The 16,012-nt window shown below is 40.6% G+C and overlaps 1 protein-coding gene across 1 annotated transcript in view; it reads left to right on the top strand.

Moving 5' to 3' along the window:
• Nucleotides 1-16,012, top strand: part of TPRG1 (tumor protein p63 regulated 1) — a 332,481-nt gene that overhangs the window by 205,416 nt on the left and 111,053 nt on the right.

The raw sequence follows: 16,012 nt of genomic DNA, 5'->3' as shown, positions 1-16,012 counted from the left end.
TTCCCTTGGACAGGCATTTTTTCTTGACCTTTTTTCAAAGAAAGATGGGCTATACCATGACTTCTAATTCTTTTGATGTAACACAGGAGGAAAAAGGAAAATTATTTTCCTCTAGTTTGTTTCAGACCAATGTTTCTGAAGCTGGCCTAGGTCAAGGTTAGGGTGGTATGGAATGGCTCCCCTCCACAGCCCCCCAACTATCCCTCCCCCAGGTTACTCTTTAAAACAGGGTCACTGCCACCCCCTTCCTCTCCAACTCCACATCACTTGCTATGACTTTTTGCTGGGAAAACTAGAACTTCTGCCAAATTATTCTGTCCAGTCCCTCTGTAACTAAGGGCTTTGTTCTCAGAGGATCTGTTCACTGGAGGTGCATTGGACTTATCTCTCTAAGACAATATTTCTCCCACCTTTTTCCATTACATAATTTACATAAAGAGTTTGTAACTTCGCGGCCCACATAGCAGTTTCATAAATTCTTGTGATAAAACTTGCCCAAGAGACACTATCTTTCACCATCTCTCAAAACTTCTTTGATTTTATTTCCTGAATGCAGCTTTTGCATATTAGTGGGCAGATAAAAGTCATTGCCCAAAAATACAGTTATGTGTATAGGAAAGTCTTTATTTGGGTATGAATTTTAGTCTTCTTTTGACTTTAATGTTTGGAAAATTTCTGAGGGCTAAATTTTGGTGTATTTACTGTATGAAACTATTTTTTCCCCTTGTACTGGAGAATAGGTAATTTGTGATGAAAATGTGAATGCTTAAAAAACCTTTACGTTTTCAAATGTCCTGACTAGTGTCAAAACTTTTTTCTTATTTTATCTTCTTTATAATATTTTCATTGTAGAAAATTAGAAAATATAATTAAGTAAAAAAAAATCTATAATCTAAATTACCCAGAGAAAACCTGTGTTAACATTTTTGTGGATATTCTTGTAATGCATATATATTAGTTACGCATAATGATATTTTATTTTGATAAAAACTAAGATCATTCTATGTCCTATTTTATAACTTTCAAAAATATACTGTGGATGTTTTTCTATTGTATTTGTACAATGTTAATTATAACAGCTACATAATATTTTATCTAAACTACATTTAGGTGGTTTAGCTATTAAAAATAAATTATAAAATAGTATCGCTATTTTCAAAAGGGCATTGGCGTAAGGAATGCACTTAGATTTGCCACTGGAAGATTATGAGTTAAAAAGATAGCTAGATATATCACTTATTTTAAATGATCTCTCTACTTCATATGTTAAAATATACCAGCACAGTTTCTAATGATGTACTGATTAATCCCACTTCCTTTGTCATGAGACCTAAATCTATAGATAGGTAACATTATTAGAAAACCAAAGTGACCAGCTTAGAGATGCCTACTGGATATGATGTTGAACTATCTAAGGTCCCTCCTAAATTCAAGATTCTACATTCAGTCACTCCCAACAGGAGAGCTGGTTTTAGCTCTCTCTGTAGCATTTTTTAATAAGTTTATCCACTGGCTGGGCTTTGGTGGGAGAATTACAGAGTTTCACAGTCAAACATTGATGGTATTTGGAACCTGACATTACCTATTTTCGGTGGGTTGCAAGAGAAGAAGTAATGAATAACATTAACTAGGAATAGTACTGGATATTGTAGAATGGTCCCAACTCATTAAGAAAGGAAGATGGAACTTCCCTTACAGATAACAGGGAATGTATTTTGGAGATGTGTCAAACATTTCCTTGATCTCTTTAAATACCATGCAGTGTCACAGTTGAAGTTCTTAGATGCAGAGATACTGCCAAACAGTTATACTCTGAACTAACCTACTTTGGTGACACTTATCTCAAAAGAGAATCTTTAAGGAGTGGTCACACTTATCCATTCAGTTGAATTTCTCCATCACAAATAGGACATACATAAGCCACAGATGTTTTTTCACTGCTTTTATATTCTGAAAGGATACTCTAGAGCAGGAATTGACACAGAAAGTATGTGTACAAGTAACTTGGGCAGCATCAAATTCTGGCCCTGTGGACTTTGGTTTCCATTTGGTCCCCAGGGCTGGGTGGGAAGATGGCCTCCTGGGAAGGTTTGGCACACCGCTTGTCTAAATACATTGCCTCTCCTCACCATCACCCCTACATCTTGCCAGTAGTTTCAACTTTGTCAATATAGAATTGACCTTCCCTAAAATCTTTGGGCAGTGCCACTTTCCCTTTGGTATCTTTCAGAGACTGCCAATAGCACTGCTCAAATATTATTTTATTGCCTTCTTCTTCTATGATAATATACTAATGGCTCTTCAAAAGATGCAAGATCAAGACACTCCATCATTTACAAAGTACTTTCACAACTTTTTAATTTGATCTTTACAAAAAAATCTCAGAAAGTACGCAGGGCAGGTGTCCCCATGCACATTTTTGCAGATAAAGAAGTTTAGAGGTATTACTAGGACATATGCATACACTTAGTATATGAAGATGACATTACTGATGACACTTAATAATGGTTGTTTTCCCTGGTCCATATGCTACCCCTATCTTGATCACTCTGAGTAAATTCATACATTTACAGAAAAGCTGATCAAAACCAAACATCATCTCTCCCGAGTTAGCCAGCCTTGAGATACACATTCACAGAACCAAGGAAATCTGAATATCAAGGTAGCATTTTAATTTTCTCAGTGCATTTACTATTTATTCTGGCTAATGTTGCTCGTTGCTTTAATAGTAGTTGTAGCAGGTCACACATAAATATACATTTATCCTTACTTTCTAAAATTATGCACTTATATGTGTATATAATTCTAGTTTCTTAGACACATATTTTTGTTTTGTTTCTTGCTGAAATACAGAAACAAGAAAAGGCCTTTTTTGACGGATGTTACTGTTCTTCACCTGTGTCTCTTATCTAACTACCTTCAGCAAGCTAATATATATATACTATATATATACTCTCTATATATACTATATATGCATACTCTTTCTATATACTATATATATATATATTTAGTTTTTATTCTTTAGCATTCTGAACTGTGCACTTTTCTTAAATCATCTTATAATGAATCTGAATGTCACTCTTGAAACTGAACTGCTTTCGTTTCTCTATACTTGTATCCTCGTCTTCATTATTTTCATGAGAGCTACCCCTTTGCTCTAGTTCTCTTGCCTTTTCTCTCTCTCTGGTGGAACTCTCTAGACCTATTTAGATCTTCTTGCGCCTTGTAAAACAGACTGAATTTCAGGTGTTTACATTCTCGCCTAGTAGGAGTGAAAAAGGGTCAAAGTTGCCTTAGAATATTACTCTAACACTTTCTTATATTACTTATTTTGTCCAATTAGGTGTCTTGTTTAGCATTCAGCATTTTAGGAACTCAGTGTATACTTCATTATTAAACCACAGACTGTCCTTCAGTGATGGTGACCCACAAGATGAGAAGGTAGCGGTATTGTTTATGTGACCCTAGATGCTCTGCTTTCTGGTCTTTTCCCACCCCTTTCAAATGCCTGCTCCCCAACAAATATTGCCCTTTGGTTTTCAGATAAGCTCTCCTCTATTCCTTCCATCCAGCTCTTAGGAGAGGCTCTCATATTTGTCATTTACCCCGCAGGGTAGTTTCAGGCAGAAGAGAGTTTTTCCTTGTTCTGTGTCTCTTGTGGTATAGATATCTTCTGTGACATCCTCTGTGACTGAGCTCACTGTGCCAAACACAGGGTCTGGCATCCTGTGAGCATCCAAGAGGACAAATGAGGGCATGGTTCCTTTCCTCACGGAGCTCACGATCTGCTCATGGAGACCAATTACAGGCAATGACTAAAGAACTGGTTGATAAAAGATCATGGTGCCTGTGGAGAGCACAGGTCAAATTGCATTTCTAAATTGCCATTTATGCTAAACTTGAAGGAACTGGTGAGCTTGGAGCTTGGTCTAGAAGAAAGGGTTTCAAATCATCACTTGTCAGGTCTCGTTCCATCACATCTGAGGAGAGACACTCTCTAAGATGAATCTCCTTTGCATTTTCTGCCATGGGCGCTCCATGGAGTATGGATGTTTATTATTGATCCATTTGTTCAGTTGATACATAATGAATGCTTTCTATGTGCTCCACTCGGTGCTAAGGATACTGTAGTGAAAAATAAAAACAACAAAAACCCTGTCCCTATCATCAGGGATCTTACGTACTAGTAAGGAGGCTGTGAAAGTTAAGGCAAGTTGACAGGTACTGTATGATAAGTTCTGTTATAATGATAAATACGGTCTACAAGGCGAAACAGTGGAGAGGCATGTAAGTCATGAGATGAGATTGGCCAAGGAAGCCTATAGCTGCTTTCTAAGCTGAGACAAAAAAGGGAAATGGGAGTTAATCAGGTAAAGGAAATGAGCAGGAGGTTGGTGAATTTATGAGTCTACAGGTAGAGTAGTACAGCTGAAGCATAGGATATAAGTGCGTGGTGGAGTGAGGAAGATGGGAGAAGAAGAGGGAGAAGAAAAAGGAAGGAAAAGACTTGGTGAGACATGAACCTCTACAGGTTAGTAGGAGTTCAGATCATGAAGGTCTTGCCTACCATGCTCAGGAGTCAGATTTTATTTAGAGGGCAGTGGGGATTCATCGAAGGGTAAGTGGCTAGTGACACGATACAGTTTGTATTTTAGGAAGATGAGTCTTCCCTCTGTGTGCTGCATACATTTGAGAGAGTAATATTGGAGAGAAATCAGTTAGAAGACCTTTATGATGATCCTCAGGAGATGAACTAAGGCTGTGGCAAGGAGTGGAGCAAAGTAGAGAATTCGGTAGCTACTAAGGAATTAAAAACTGTAGGACTAAGCGGCTGATTGGTCAGTACTGGGCAAGAAGAGGGAACCAGGCAGCTCTCTGGCCTGGGCAACTGTATAGCTGTGATCTCCTTCACTGAGCTTGGAACAAAAAGGGGGAGCATGTTTATGGGGGAGGTAAGAAGATGATAAGTTCATCTTTGGACAGGAAGAATTACCTGTGGGCCAGCAAAGAGGACAGATCTAGTAGACAGTTGTGTAGATGGATTTGGGGCTTGGGAGAGAGATCTGACTGTAGATGTAGATATGGGAGTCATAGATCTACAAATTGTGTTTAAACAATGAGAACAAAGGAGATGGTTTAGTGAGAGCATCCAGAGTGATTTCTGGCAAACATCAGCATGAGAGGCATGGGGGTATAGTTTCCATGAAGGAAACTATAAGCCATGAGCAAGGAAGTAGGAAAAAAAAACTGGGAATCTGCCATGCCAAGGAACAGAAGGAAACAAGAATTTCAAGAAGCATGAGTCAGAAATCAACAGTGCAAAAGAGATCAAGGGAGATAAAGAGTGGAAAGTATTGGCTTAAGTCATGAGAGCTTTGTTGAGAATATTTCAAAGATATGCTAAAATCTGTGGATTAAGGGGTGGATGAGATAAAATGAGAGACAGCAAGAATGGACCATGTTTTTGAGAAACTTGGTCATGAAAAACAAGAGGTCCATTCATCCTTCTTGGACTTTCTAAGGTCAAATGAAATAAATGTGCTCTTTTCCTCCTGGTCAGCTTTTAGGTATCCGAAGAGAGTGATCAGAGTCCTCCACATTTCCTCTCTTCTCAACTCAGTTTCTCCAGTTCCCTCTGTTGTTCTTCCTGTGACGCAGTTAGTGGTCACTCACCATCCATGTGATAACTTCTTTAGAAAAGAGGAAGGTCATCTCACAGGCCGTGGGTCCAAATGACCAGTCTGGTAATGGAAAAAGAAGAGGGAGGATTTGAAGAGCATCTGTTGATAACAGGAAGTGTCTCTTCATTAATTCACTTAACAGTTTACCATGTGTTGGATGTATACCAGGCACTCTGACAGAGGAAAGCGATGGTTTGTGTAAGTTTCAGAGCAGTGTCTTCAGGACAGGTCATCAGAGCCTTCATGGCTTCATGGGGACAGGAGAGGGCTGACCTCAGGCTCCTGGAGAAAGGAGTCACCAAGCAAGTTACTCTTGCTTCACAGGCTAGCTAAGGCTTCCTAGGAATTGAAGGCAATGAAAACAGGAAAGAGGGCCCTGAAACCCTGGTACTTCCTCTAACTTGCTTTGTGACCTGAGGTAGTCACTCCACTGATCCCATGGGAGCATCTGGTTTCTTATTTGTAAACTGAGGGTGTTGAGTTAGATGTCAACTGTCTGGCAGTGATTCCATTAAACCAACTGAATATTCACTTTGAGAAAAATAATCCTGTCAGGGTGCCAGTAATGTGGTGTTTCTTGACCTATGTGATGGGTCCATGTGTGTGTTTATTTTTATGATACTTCATTGATCTGCACACTTATGATTTTTGGAATGCATGTCCTACTTCAATAAAAATGTTTATAATGAAAACGTCATTAATATAATAAAGGCTATAGTTTTTATTTGGGGGAGAAAAAGACTGTTGTCAGCATTTGGATGAATGTCTTTCCCTGAATTTCATGAAATCTGTATGTGAGAAGTCGCAGTTGGCCTAGCAGGAAACACAGGCTCTGGGACGACTTCCTGAAACAGAGCTCCCAGACAGGAACACCTGGTTGAGGAATGTGGGCTAGTGCCCCTCTCCCTGGCACCAGGATTAATGCTGGGTAGGTAGCAATCCCTGGTAGCATAATCCACACACTCCTCTGGGACGTCCCAATAACTGGGAAAGAGGCTGGCTCTAATTTCTAGGCATTGTCACCATCTAGTTTCTGATCAGCAGATTCAAAATCAGGGATCTTATTACTTTAGAGAGAGAAAAAATGGAGCTGCTGCAAGCTGAATTGTTGGCCTTGGTTGATTCTTTTCATTTCTTTGCTCCCTTCTTTTTCACTTGTACAGGAAAAAAATATTTGAGTGCTTACAAGACCCCCAAAGTACATTGTTGGGACCAATATCTTTAACCTGGTCAGTTCCTCACATGCTTCTTTTTTCTTTCTTTGGAGCATGTAGGGAGGCTGTCGATTTAGCCTTAATTATTCTCTTCCACAGGAGGAGAATGCCACCACTTTCCTGTCCCCTCTCTGCCCTAGGCCAGCTGCAAAGTAGATGCTTCTGCTACTGCCTGAGATAAGTCGTTACCCTTGATGTCTGGCTTATAGGTTGGATGCCTTCTACTTTTCAGACACATCTCCCTGACTCACAAATCCTTGTACAGGTTTATATTAATAACTACCTCCAGAATTCATCTTGGTGGGGGAATTCCATTTATTCTGGGATGTTGAGGGGAGAACCTGAGAGATCAGGTTATGTGGATAAAATAGATAAGTGTTTCAAATAATGAAAACACACGCAAAGCAGAAATTGTTATCTTGGACAGAGAAGAAACAAATGAATGGGGCAAATTTGGACCATACACAATGTGACTCACCTCTCCACAACTGCTCTAAATCTTTAAGGAAGTTGTTAACCTCATGAAGTTCTTGAAGCAAGTGGAATCTTACAGTGCTGAGCCCAGACACTGCATCTGGGTTGACTGTGGGGGACCTATACTAGCAGGGATGGAGGTGTGACAGCAGGGAGAAGCGAATACAGAGGACGTGTGAGGAGGATTCCAGAGTTTCATCCTGTCAGAGAGCCAAAGTTTTAACCAACTGTTACCAGCTCTTCAAGGGGTAGGGGCTGGATGCGGGCAGCTGACATCTGAGTTGCACGCACCATATTACCCACCGTCCTTTGAACACACCCTTCTCCTCACACCTCACACCTTTGCACCTTTGCCAGGAATGTCCTCACCCATCCTCTAACATGCAGTCAGCTCTGAGGCACCTTTCTCCATAGCTCTAACTTTCCACCCTCTCCAACCTCTCTCTCTCCACTCACCCCTGTTACTCCTATCTTCTGTTTCCATTGTATTTGTGCACAATCTCGTATTCCGGCTCTATCATATCGGTCTGCAGTTATCCACTTATGTTTCCATCACCTCCACTAGACTACGAGCTTCTATAGATGAAAGACTGTGGCATGTGTTTCGATGTGTGTCTGAGTGTAAGTGTATGTGTACAGAGCTATTTCCATTCCTGCCCCACAAAGGGCTTCATTACTCAGTGCACGAGCATTTACTGAGCGCTCATGGATGACGCATGAGGTAATGTGCAAACAACAACGGGTCAGACATAAGACTTGCCCTCAGATCTCAGACCTAACAGAGAAACAAGCAAGGCATCCATTCATGCATTTGAGAACTTGTTCTAAGTGCCTGTTCTGGATCATCCCATGCCAAGTGCTGTCTCTAGAGATGAGGGTAGCACAGTCCCTGCTCCAGAGTTGCTCACAGCCCAGGAGTAAAGCCAGGAGAGCAAAGTAAATGGTGACTACAGAATAGTGTGACAAACACTACAGGAGTCAGGGACTCCAGCGTCATTGTAACCTGGACTCGGTGAGTGGTGGAAATGTTCATGGAAACAGGCAAAGTTAATTTCAAGGGATCTGTAATCTCACCGAGTTCTCTAGCCAATATCCTTATCTTAATCAATTCTTTTCTGTATATTTTTGAGGAAACCCCTCTAAAAATTAATGTTTTGTGTGAGAAGCTCAGCAAACCTCTAAATTTTTCCCTTCTTAAATGCAAGAATAGTTATTGAGGATCTAGCATGTCTCTGGCCATGGTGTTGGTGGGGTGTCCAATGTTCCACTGTGGGTGTCCCTAGCATCTCTGGTCGTTGGGGATATCCACCTGCATTAGAGGTAAGTCAGAGGCCAAACACCCCAGAATTTCCATGGTGGGTGCCTGAATTCACGACTGCCATCACAATCCTCCTCCTTTGACCTCACAGCATTTGCATCACAAGGAACTAACCTGCTCAGCTGGAGAGGGGATGGGGAAACCATATTGAATGGCCTCTGTAGGCTTAGATCTGGAATCTTCTGGGCACTGGAGAAAAATTAAATCTTGTGGAGTGATTGAGCTGGAAGGAATAATTTAGTCCAACAACTTCAGACTTCAATACATTTCCCCCCGCAAATGAAAGCTTCAGAGGAAGTCCAGAAACAGACAAGTGGATCTGTTTTGATTGAAATGGGTGAGTCATTTTCAGGAGTACACATTTGCCAACCATAAAGTCTGGCTCCTCGTTTTGTAGATGAAGAACTGCTTTGCAAAAGGGGGGAAGCAATTGCCCAGGGTTACCCAGTGAGGGAGGGAGGGAGTGGGGACCCACACTTCTTTATCCCGGGCCTGTATTCTCCTCTCATCCTCCCACCCCCGTCCACTGAGTGAAAGCTCAGGTAGCAGAGCAGAGGGCCCTGCCTGGCAGAGGAGAAGCTGGGAAGGAAGAGACCCTCCATAAATTCCACTTTCCTTCAGGACACAGAGCAGCCCTGCTGGCATGTTATCACTAAAGTACAAATGTGAAATTGTGAAGAATTGTTTGCCAATTTTCTTATCTCAACTGGCACAGAGTTTCGAGGTGTTAGAGTACTGTTGTGTATCCACTGCACATCCCTCAGCTGTTCTCACAGAGAGACCCAGGAAAGGCTGCACACATAAATTCACATAAATTACCTTTACGAAATGTCAAAACTAAAAGCAGATTTTTATTTGGGGGCTGTGCCTCGAGAATGTTAACCCCTTCATGTGGGTAGAGGTGTCACCAACAGAAAAACACAGTTGACATCTTTGAATGCAACCCAAGCCACAGGAACTAAGACTCACACTTCCTCCCCAGCCCAGCACTACCTCACCTGCAAGAGGGGAGCATTTCTTGGTAACAAATCATAGACTTTTCTAAGCTCCTGGTCGGCCCACAGATATTCCTCTGGATACTATATTTTTAATCCTATGGTGGCCGTAACTTCATTCTTTATTGCCTTTAACTTTTAAAAAATTAACTAAACTGAGAGTTCAGGGAATGCATGACCCATCCAGGCCTCAGTTTCCTCATTTACAAAATGTGGAGGTTAGAATAGATGGGTGTTTTCTAACGAGGCATTCTATCTTTCCAAGGATCCAGGGAGGTGTTAATGGGGAGACTCAAGTAGCTATTAATATTGCAAAAACTTTGTGGAAATCACAGATATCTGCATTCGAGTTGCAAGGGTTAAAAAATAAATCCCAGGGAGACTTAATGGAGCTCTTAGGAGACAGACATGGAAAGTAAAGAAAGCAAGGTTGAGACCGGCTGCGCAGGCTCTCCGGAGTGGCAGAGAGAGCAGGGAGCCAGGAAGGACTTCTTAAAACTAGATGGACAAAGAGGAAAAATTGTGCTGTGGAAATGGAGGGTACATTGCCCTAAGAAGGGGTTCACCAGGAAACAGCCCCGAGTTTTACCAGTATCTCTATGTAATGTCAGTCCTGTTTTCTTGATCAGAAATATGATGCTTTTTGTTATGTCCAAACTGTTCTATATTAAACTCTTGAGAGAGGGAAAAAAAATCCCCAGACTCCACCTTTCTTTGCCTCTGGCTGGGGTTGTGGCCACTCAAGCTGATTAGTAGAAGTTCTCAGGACAGTTATTCATCTACTTCTCCGGGAAACACATATTCATTGGAGGTTGACTATGCTGGATCTCCCTTTGATTTTAAGAAAGCAAAAATTGTTATCTCAAGATTGTACAGTTTGTCTACAAGGACAGAAATCTTTCAGTGCATAGTAGAACAGAGTTTTCCAGGGTAAGTGTTACCGAACCACGTCCATATTGACAGAAGCACAGCAAGTCAAAATGCTGATGTGCCGAGTTTTGCAGCAAAGAGAAGGCTTATTCATAAGGCAGCAAAGCCAGTCTCACATCTGCCTCCCTGAAGGCAAAGGGCTCTGAGTATTTATGCGATAAAGAACAAAGAAGCAGGGTGGTCTGAGGTGTGGAGAGCGTGGGGAGTGTGGGGAAAAATGATTGGAAAAAGGTGCAGTAATTGACAGACATCCTGCTCAGATGTAACTAGCCTACAGGCCTTTCATGTTCACAAATGGAGGTGCTTAGCATGATCTGAGAGTGGAGTCCTGGCTCTCTGGCATCAAAATGTCACCAAGCAGATGGACACTTACACATGCCCAGTTGGAGGGTCAGTGGTCCTCTCCAGTCCTAAATAACTCAGCTCGAACTAACCACAACTGACTCCAAGTTCCTGGAAAACACCTCCGGCAAACATCTTCTTACTTAGGTTACATGCTGCTCAGAGGACATGCAAATCTTAAACAACCTTGATTAGTGAAGGCAGGGGAAATGGATTTGACTAATGATTACCCATGGTTTTATAAGGAGATTGGAAAGTGCTAGAATGTGGGGATGTTTCTAGCTCTGATGGTCTAGTATGGAGCCCCAGAATGGAATATTAAGCAGGGAATGTGAGTAGGATACAGATTCAAGTCAGGTCCACATTATGACTTCTATGGGCCTAAACCTCTTTTGCCTTTGTGAATGTCTCTACCAAAATAATATCACTATTAAAATTTATGTTTCTATAACTGTACATAGTTCAGTTTCTTATTAATTACTTAATTAATCTATTTTGGTTTTTAGGCAAAATGTAATAGATTTTGGGTGGCCTACAAATTTCATTTTTTCTCTGATATGAGAAAAAAATAAAAACATTTTTTTGACCATAAAATTTCATTTTTCTCTTCTGATTTTAAAATACATTAAAACATTTCCCGAGCCCCTAAAAGTTTTGTGGACCCAGACACTGTGCTTCCTGTGCCTAAGGATAAGTCAACCTGATGCCAGGTGAAGGAGGAAACTTCACCTGCAGTGCTGGATGGGGGAAAAGCTGGGGAGAAGCCCTGCTTCACGGGAGCTGTATCTTCCATCCCAAAGCAAAGCAAGGCTGACAGACTGCAGACATTTGGCAAAAGTGTCTTCAGTTTACCAGTGTGTAAGCCTGATAACTGCTTGTCTGCTTTTCTTCTAAATGCTACAACTTGAAACAGTGAACTAGAGTCCCAGAGTCTGATTCTGTGTTTTGATTCTATTTAGCTGTGTGACCCTGGTCAAGTCTTTTACATCAATGTTCCAAAATTTGCAGAATGAAGGAGTTGGACTAGACAATAGTTCTCTAGCTATCATTTATGCCCTATATGCTTCTGAAATATTCTTAGAAAAAGTCCCAGAGAGATAGATGAAAGCAGGTACAAAGGGAGGCAGGTATACTTAGACGAGGATCCAGAAATAAGTTATTTACTGCAATACAGTATTAAATTTAGCTCTGAATTTGCTGGAAGCTGAGAAATATAGAATTCTTATTATCTGACCAAAGAAAGGGTAGCACTTCTTTATGTATTTATTTGGCATTGTTGGAGGAGATCATCCAAAGGACATGGTTGCTAGCTGACCAGCAAGTGGACTGAGCAATGGGCGGCTCCTCACCCCCTGCCCTGTCCTTGCAATGTACGTGTACATTTCACCCACCATTCCCACGGCGGCAGCTCTTTTTGAGGACACAGCCTTGAGAGAGCAGTGTGGTATTGAGACCATCTGGACTGAATACATGACCGGACCCAGTTAAGGCCTCTCTATAAGCTTTTAAGATTCTGGTGGGCAGGTGTGGAGATCCACTCACCTTGAGGCCACCCAAGACAAGCCTGGTATGTAAGTTCCCTTGCTTATGAACCCTGCCACCTACCAATCTGGAATGGTCTGCTGCTTTCTTCGGTCTCTTTTGGCCTTTCTGTGCAGGGCTCAGTTTCAGATTTCACCCGGGAAGCTCCTGAGTTTGTGAATCAACACATTTATTCATATATTTTATTTTTTATTACTAAAGCAGAACTAACATGATATAAAGTTAAAAAAACCCCAAATATTCATTTATGATCAATCTATCAATAAATCCAAGTATTTCCCTTCTAATCTTTACCAATGTAAAGATTATTCAGTCATCCCAGAGAAAAATCTCTGTTTTTTGCTTTTCTTGACCCAAGAAGGTGCATCCTTTACTCCAGCTGCTGCAACACATATTTTAAATGTCTGCTCAATATCAATCGGGTAGCTTAGCAATTCCTTGGCCATTGGGTGTTTAGCTGGTTCCCAGTTTTTCATTACTGCCTAGAATATGCAATTAGTGCAGTATTGTAGGCTTTCCTTTTTTTAGGATAACTTTCACTACATGAATTCCCTCAAATGAGAAAATGAGGTCAAAAAGTATGGACATAATTCTTTTCTAAGCCTTGACCCTTTGCTTCCTTTAGAAATTATACTGCCTTTACTTTCTTGAGCACCACATGCTAAGATAAATTTACTGGGCAATCTTAGGGAACGATGATCCTTTTCAAATCTAAATGGCTCTAGATGGGTCTGCGGCAAGGCATAATTTATCCAGGTACAAGCTTTTAGTATTTCAATGTATATAGTCTGCTTAAGCAGAGATAGGAGGATGTGTTTTATTGAATTGGGAGTAAACATTGTCTGGGCAGGTGGCGCTGAGGACCGTTGGGGGCTGCTTCGACGCATGGCACTCCTCTCATATCCGGGAGGTTGTTGAAGAAGTTACGTTCATTGTCCTTGCAAAGATGTCCCCATGACTGCAACAGAGCTGGAATCATTCTGCATTGAGGTGGCTGGGCTCAGTTTTTCTACTCTTCACGGCTGTCAGAATTTAACTGGAGCTGAGAGTTTCCTTCTTCCTGGACCTCAAAATCTCAGTCTCCAAGTGCTTCACTTCCCTTCTCCAAGTGTTTCCAGAGAAGACAGCCTGAGGGAGAGGAAGTGGTGCTAATTAAATCCTCCCTCTGTTTTCCAAGCACTGGAGCCTTTCACAGATGTCTGTTGTTAGGCTCCAGTTCACAGAATTCTGCAAATACAGAAGCAGGATTTCCTTCCCCAAAGGCACAAACCTTCCTTCACAGGTTACAGGGAACTCTAGAAACACACGTCCTTCCAACAGCCACTGTAATAGAGGCGGCAGACCTACAAAAATAGAGCATGCAGTTGCCAGGGAGGCCGCAGTGCCTCAATGACCTCTCTCTCTCACACACACGCAGTAAATTTCTCCTGCTTTTCCATGCGTGCCCTTGTATTTCTCACAGGCTAATAACTTTAAAAAATTATCTGAAAACTCAGTGAAGCCCTTTCTGTTGTAAGACAGTGTGCATCATGGTGGGCTTGTTGGACTCAAATCGTGGTTGGGAGTCCTGAGTGGGAGGCTGTGTGCTGTCACTACTATCCAAGTGTACCCTGGGGCAGGGGGGTCCCACCAACTCTGGGATCCCCAGAGAGATGGAGATGAAACCATCCTTCTAGGGTTGCTGGTAGAATCAGAAGAAATAACCTGTAATATGACCTACAGAGGGTTTTTCACTCGTGAGTCCCTAACCAGCTGTGTTTTCCCTCCACTGAAGCCCCTCGGGGTGACTGTGTATGTTTACATTTTCCTGAGACAATGCTGGTTTACTCCTATCATCCTGGCATGATTGTTAATAACACTTTTTCATGCTCAAAAGTGTCCAGGGTTAGGCAATAAATTATATGCTCATACTATTTTTATCTCTCTTGAATACTTGAATTATTCCCAGTTTCAATAATGTAAACTTGCCATGGGTAGGGGCCATTTCTCACTTTCTGGTGTTTCACAAGAGCAAAGGAATGGAATTTGTCTGATTAAGAACGCTGAGGAAACCTTGACACTAAGATGGCATTTCCAGTCCCACTGTGATGCTGTGTGTGAGACCCTCCTACCTTGTAGCATTGGTGGTGTGCGTGCTGTAGCCATAATTACGTGGCCTCTGCTTGAGAATGGCCACTTGACTGAGGGCACTTTTTGCTAAGCTAGCATGTACCTTCTATTTTGTTTTGCTTTGTGTTACTTCTTTACATTTACAAAATATACATAAATCTATTGTGTTTCTATTTATTTTAAGTCAGATATAATCATTGTAAGCATCCAGAGACTTAAGAAAACAGAAAATAAAAATCACCTGTAACCCTATCACCCAGAGATAATCATTTTTTTTAATTGAGGTAGAGTTGGTGTACAATATTATATGTTTCAGGTGTACAACATAGTGATTCATAATTTTTAAAGATTATAATCCATTTATAGTTATTATAAAATATTGACCACATTCCCTGTGCTGAACAATATACCCTCATAACTTATTTATTTTATACATAGTAGCTGGTACCTCTTAATCCCCTACCCCTATCTTGCCCCTCCTTTTTTCCCTCTCCTCATTGGTAACCACTAGTTTGTCAGAGATAATCATTATTAATACTTTATTTTATTTCCTTTTAGATTGTTTCTAACCTCTGTCCTACCACACAAGTATATACATATGCAAGTCCAGGTATTATTCCTTCCTTCCCTCCCTCCCTTTCTCCCTTCCTACCTTCCTTCTTTCTTTCTGAATTATTGTAACAAATTTGAGTAACATTATTCATAATATTTTATAACATTTTTTCCATTAACAATTTTTTTTTTGGATGTCATTCCATGGTAAAAATATATCCTCACATTTGTAATGACTACATTGTATTCATTGTGCAGTATAACATGTCTTATTTAGCCAATTCTCTGCTGATGGATACTTAGTTTCACTATAGTTTTTTGGTATTAGATGCAGTGTTGTGTGAGTGTGTAATGTTGCTATCATACACGATGTTTTGCTATTAGACATAAAATTATGTACTTTTCTACTATTAGACACAGTGTTGTAATGCACAACCTTCTATATTTACGTGTTTGCATTTGTCTAAATTATTTCCTTAGCATACACTTTTATTTATTTATTTATTATTAAAATTTTTTACTGAAGTATAGTTGATGTACAATATTATATAAGTTACAGGTGTACAATGTAATGATTCACAATTTTTAAAGGTTACATTCCATTTACAGTTATAAATTATTGGCTATATTCCTCGTGTATCCTTGAAGATACATTTTTAGAATTGCCATCTTGCGGTTAAAAATATGCTCAGTTCTAAGTGCTTTCGTGCCCTATTACTACCCAAAAAGTACACAAGACGGTGCGATATCATTGCTTTTAACTCTTAAATAAGCTTGCAGGCTAGTAGGTTTTCAAGCAAAAATGCTATGAAGACTTGAAGAGAAATTGTCTGATAATGATTTTTTTTTTTTAGA

This window comes from Eubalaena glacialis, chromosome 6, assembly GCF_028564815.1.
Source record: "Eubalaena glacialis isolate mEubGla1 chromosome 6, mEubGla1.1.hap2.+ XY, whole genome shotgun sequence".
In the NCBI taxonomy this organism is placed as follows: domain Eukaryota; kingdom Metazoa; phylum Chordata; class Mammalia; order Artiodactyla; family Balaenidae; genus Eubalaena; species Eubalaena glacialis.
This window is presented reverse-complemented; position numbering and strand designations above follow the sequence as displayed.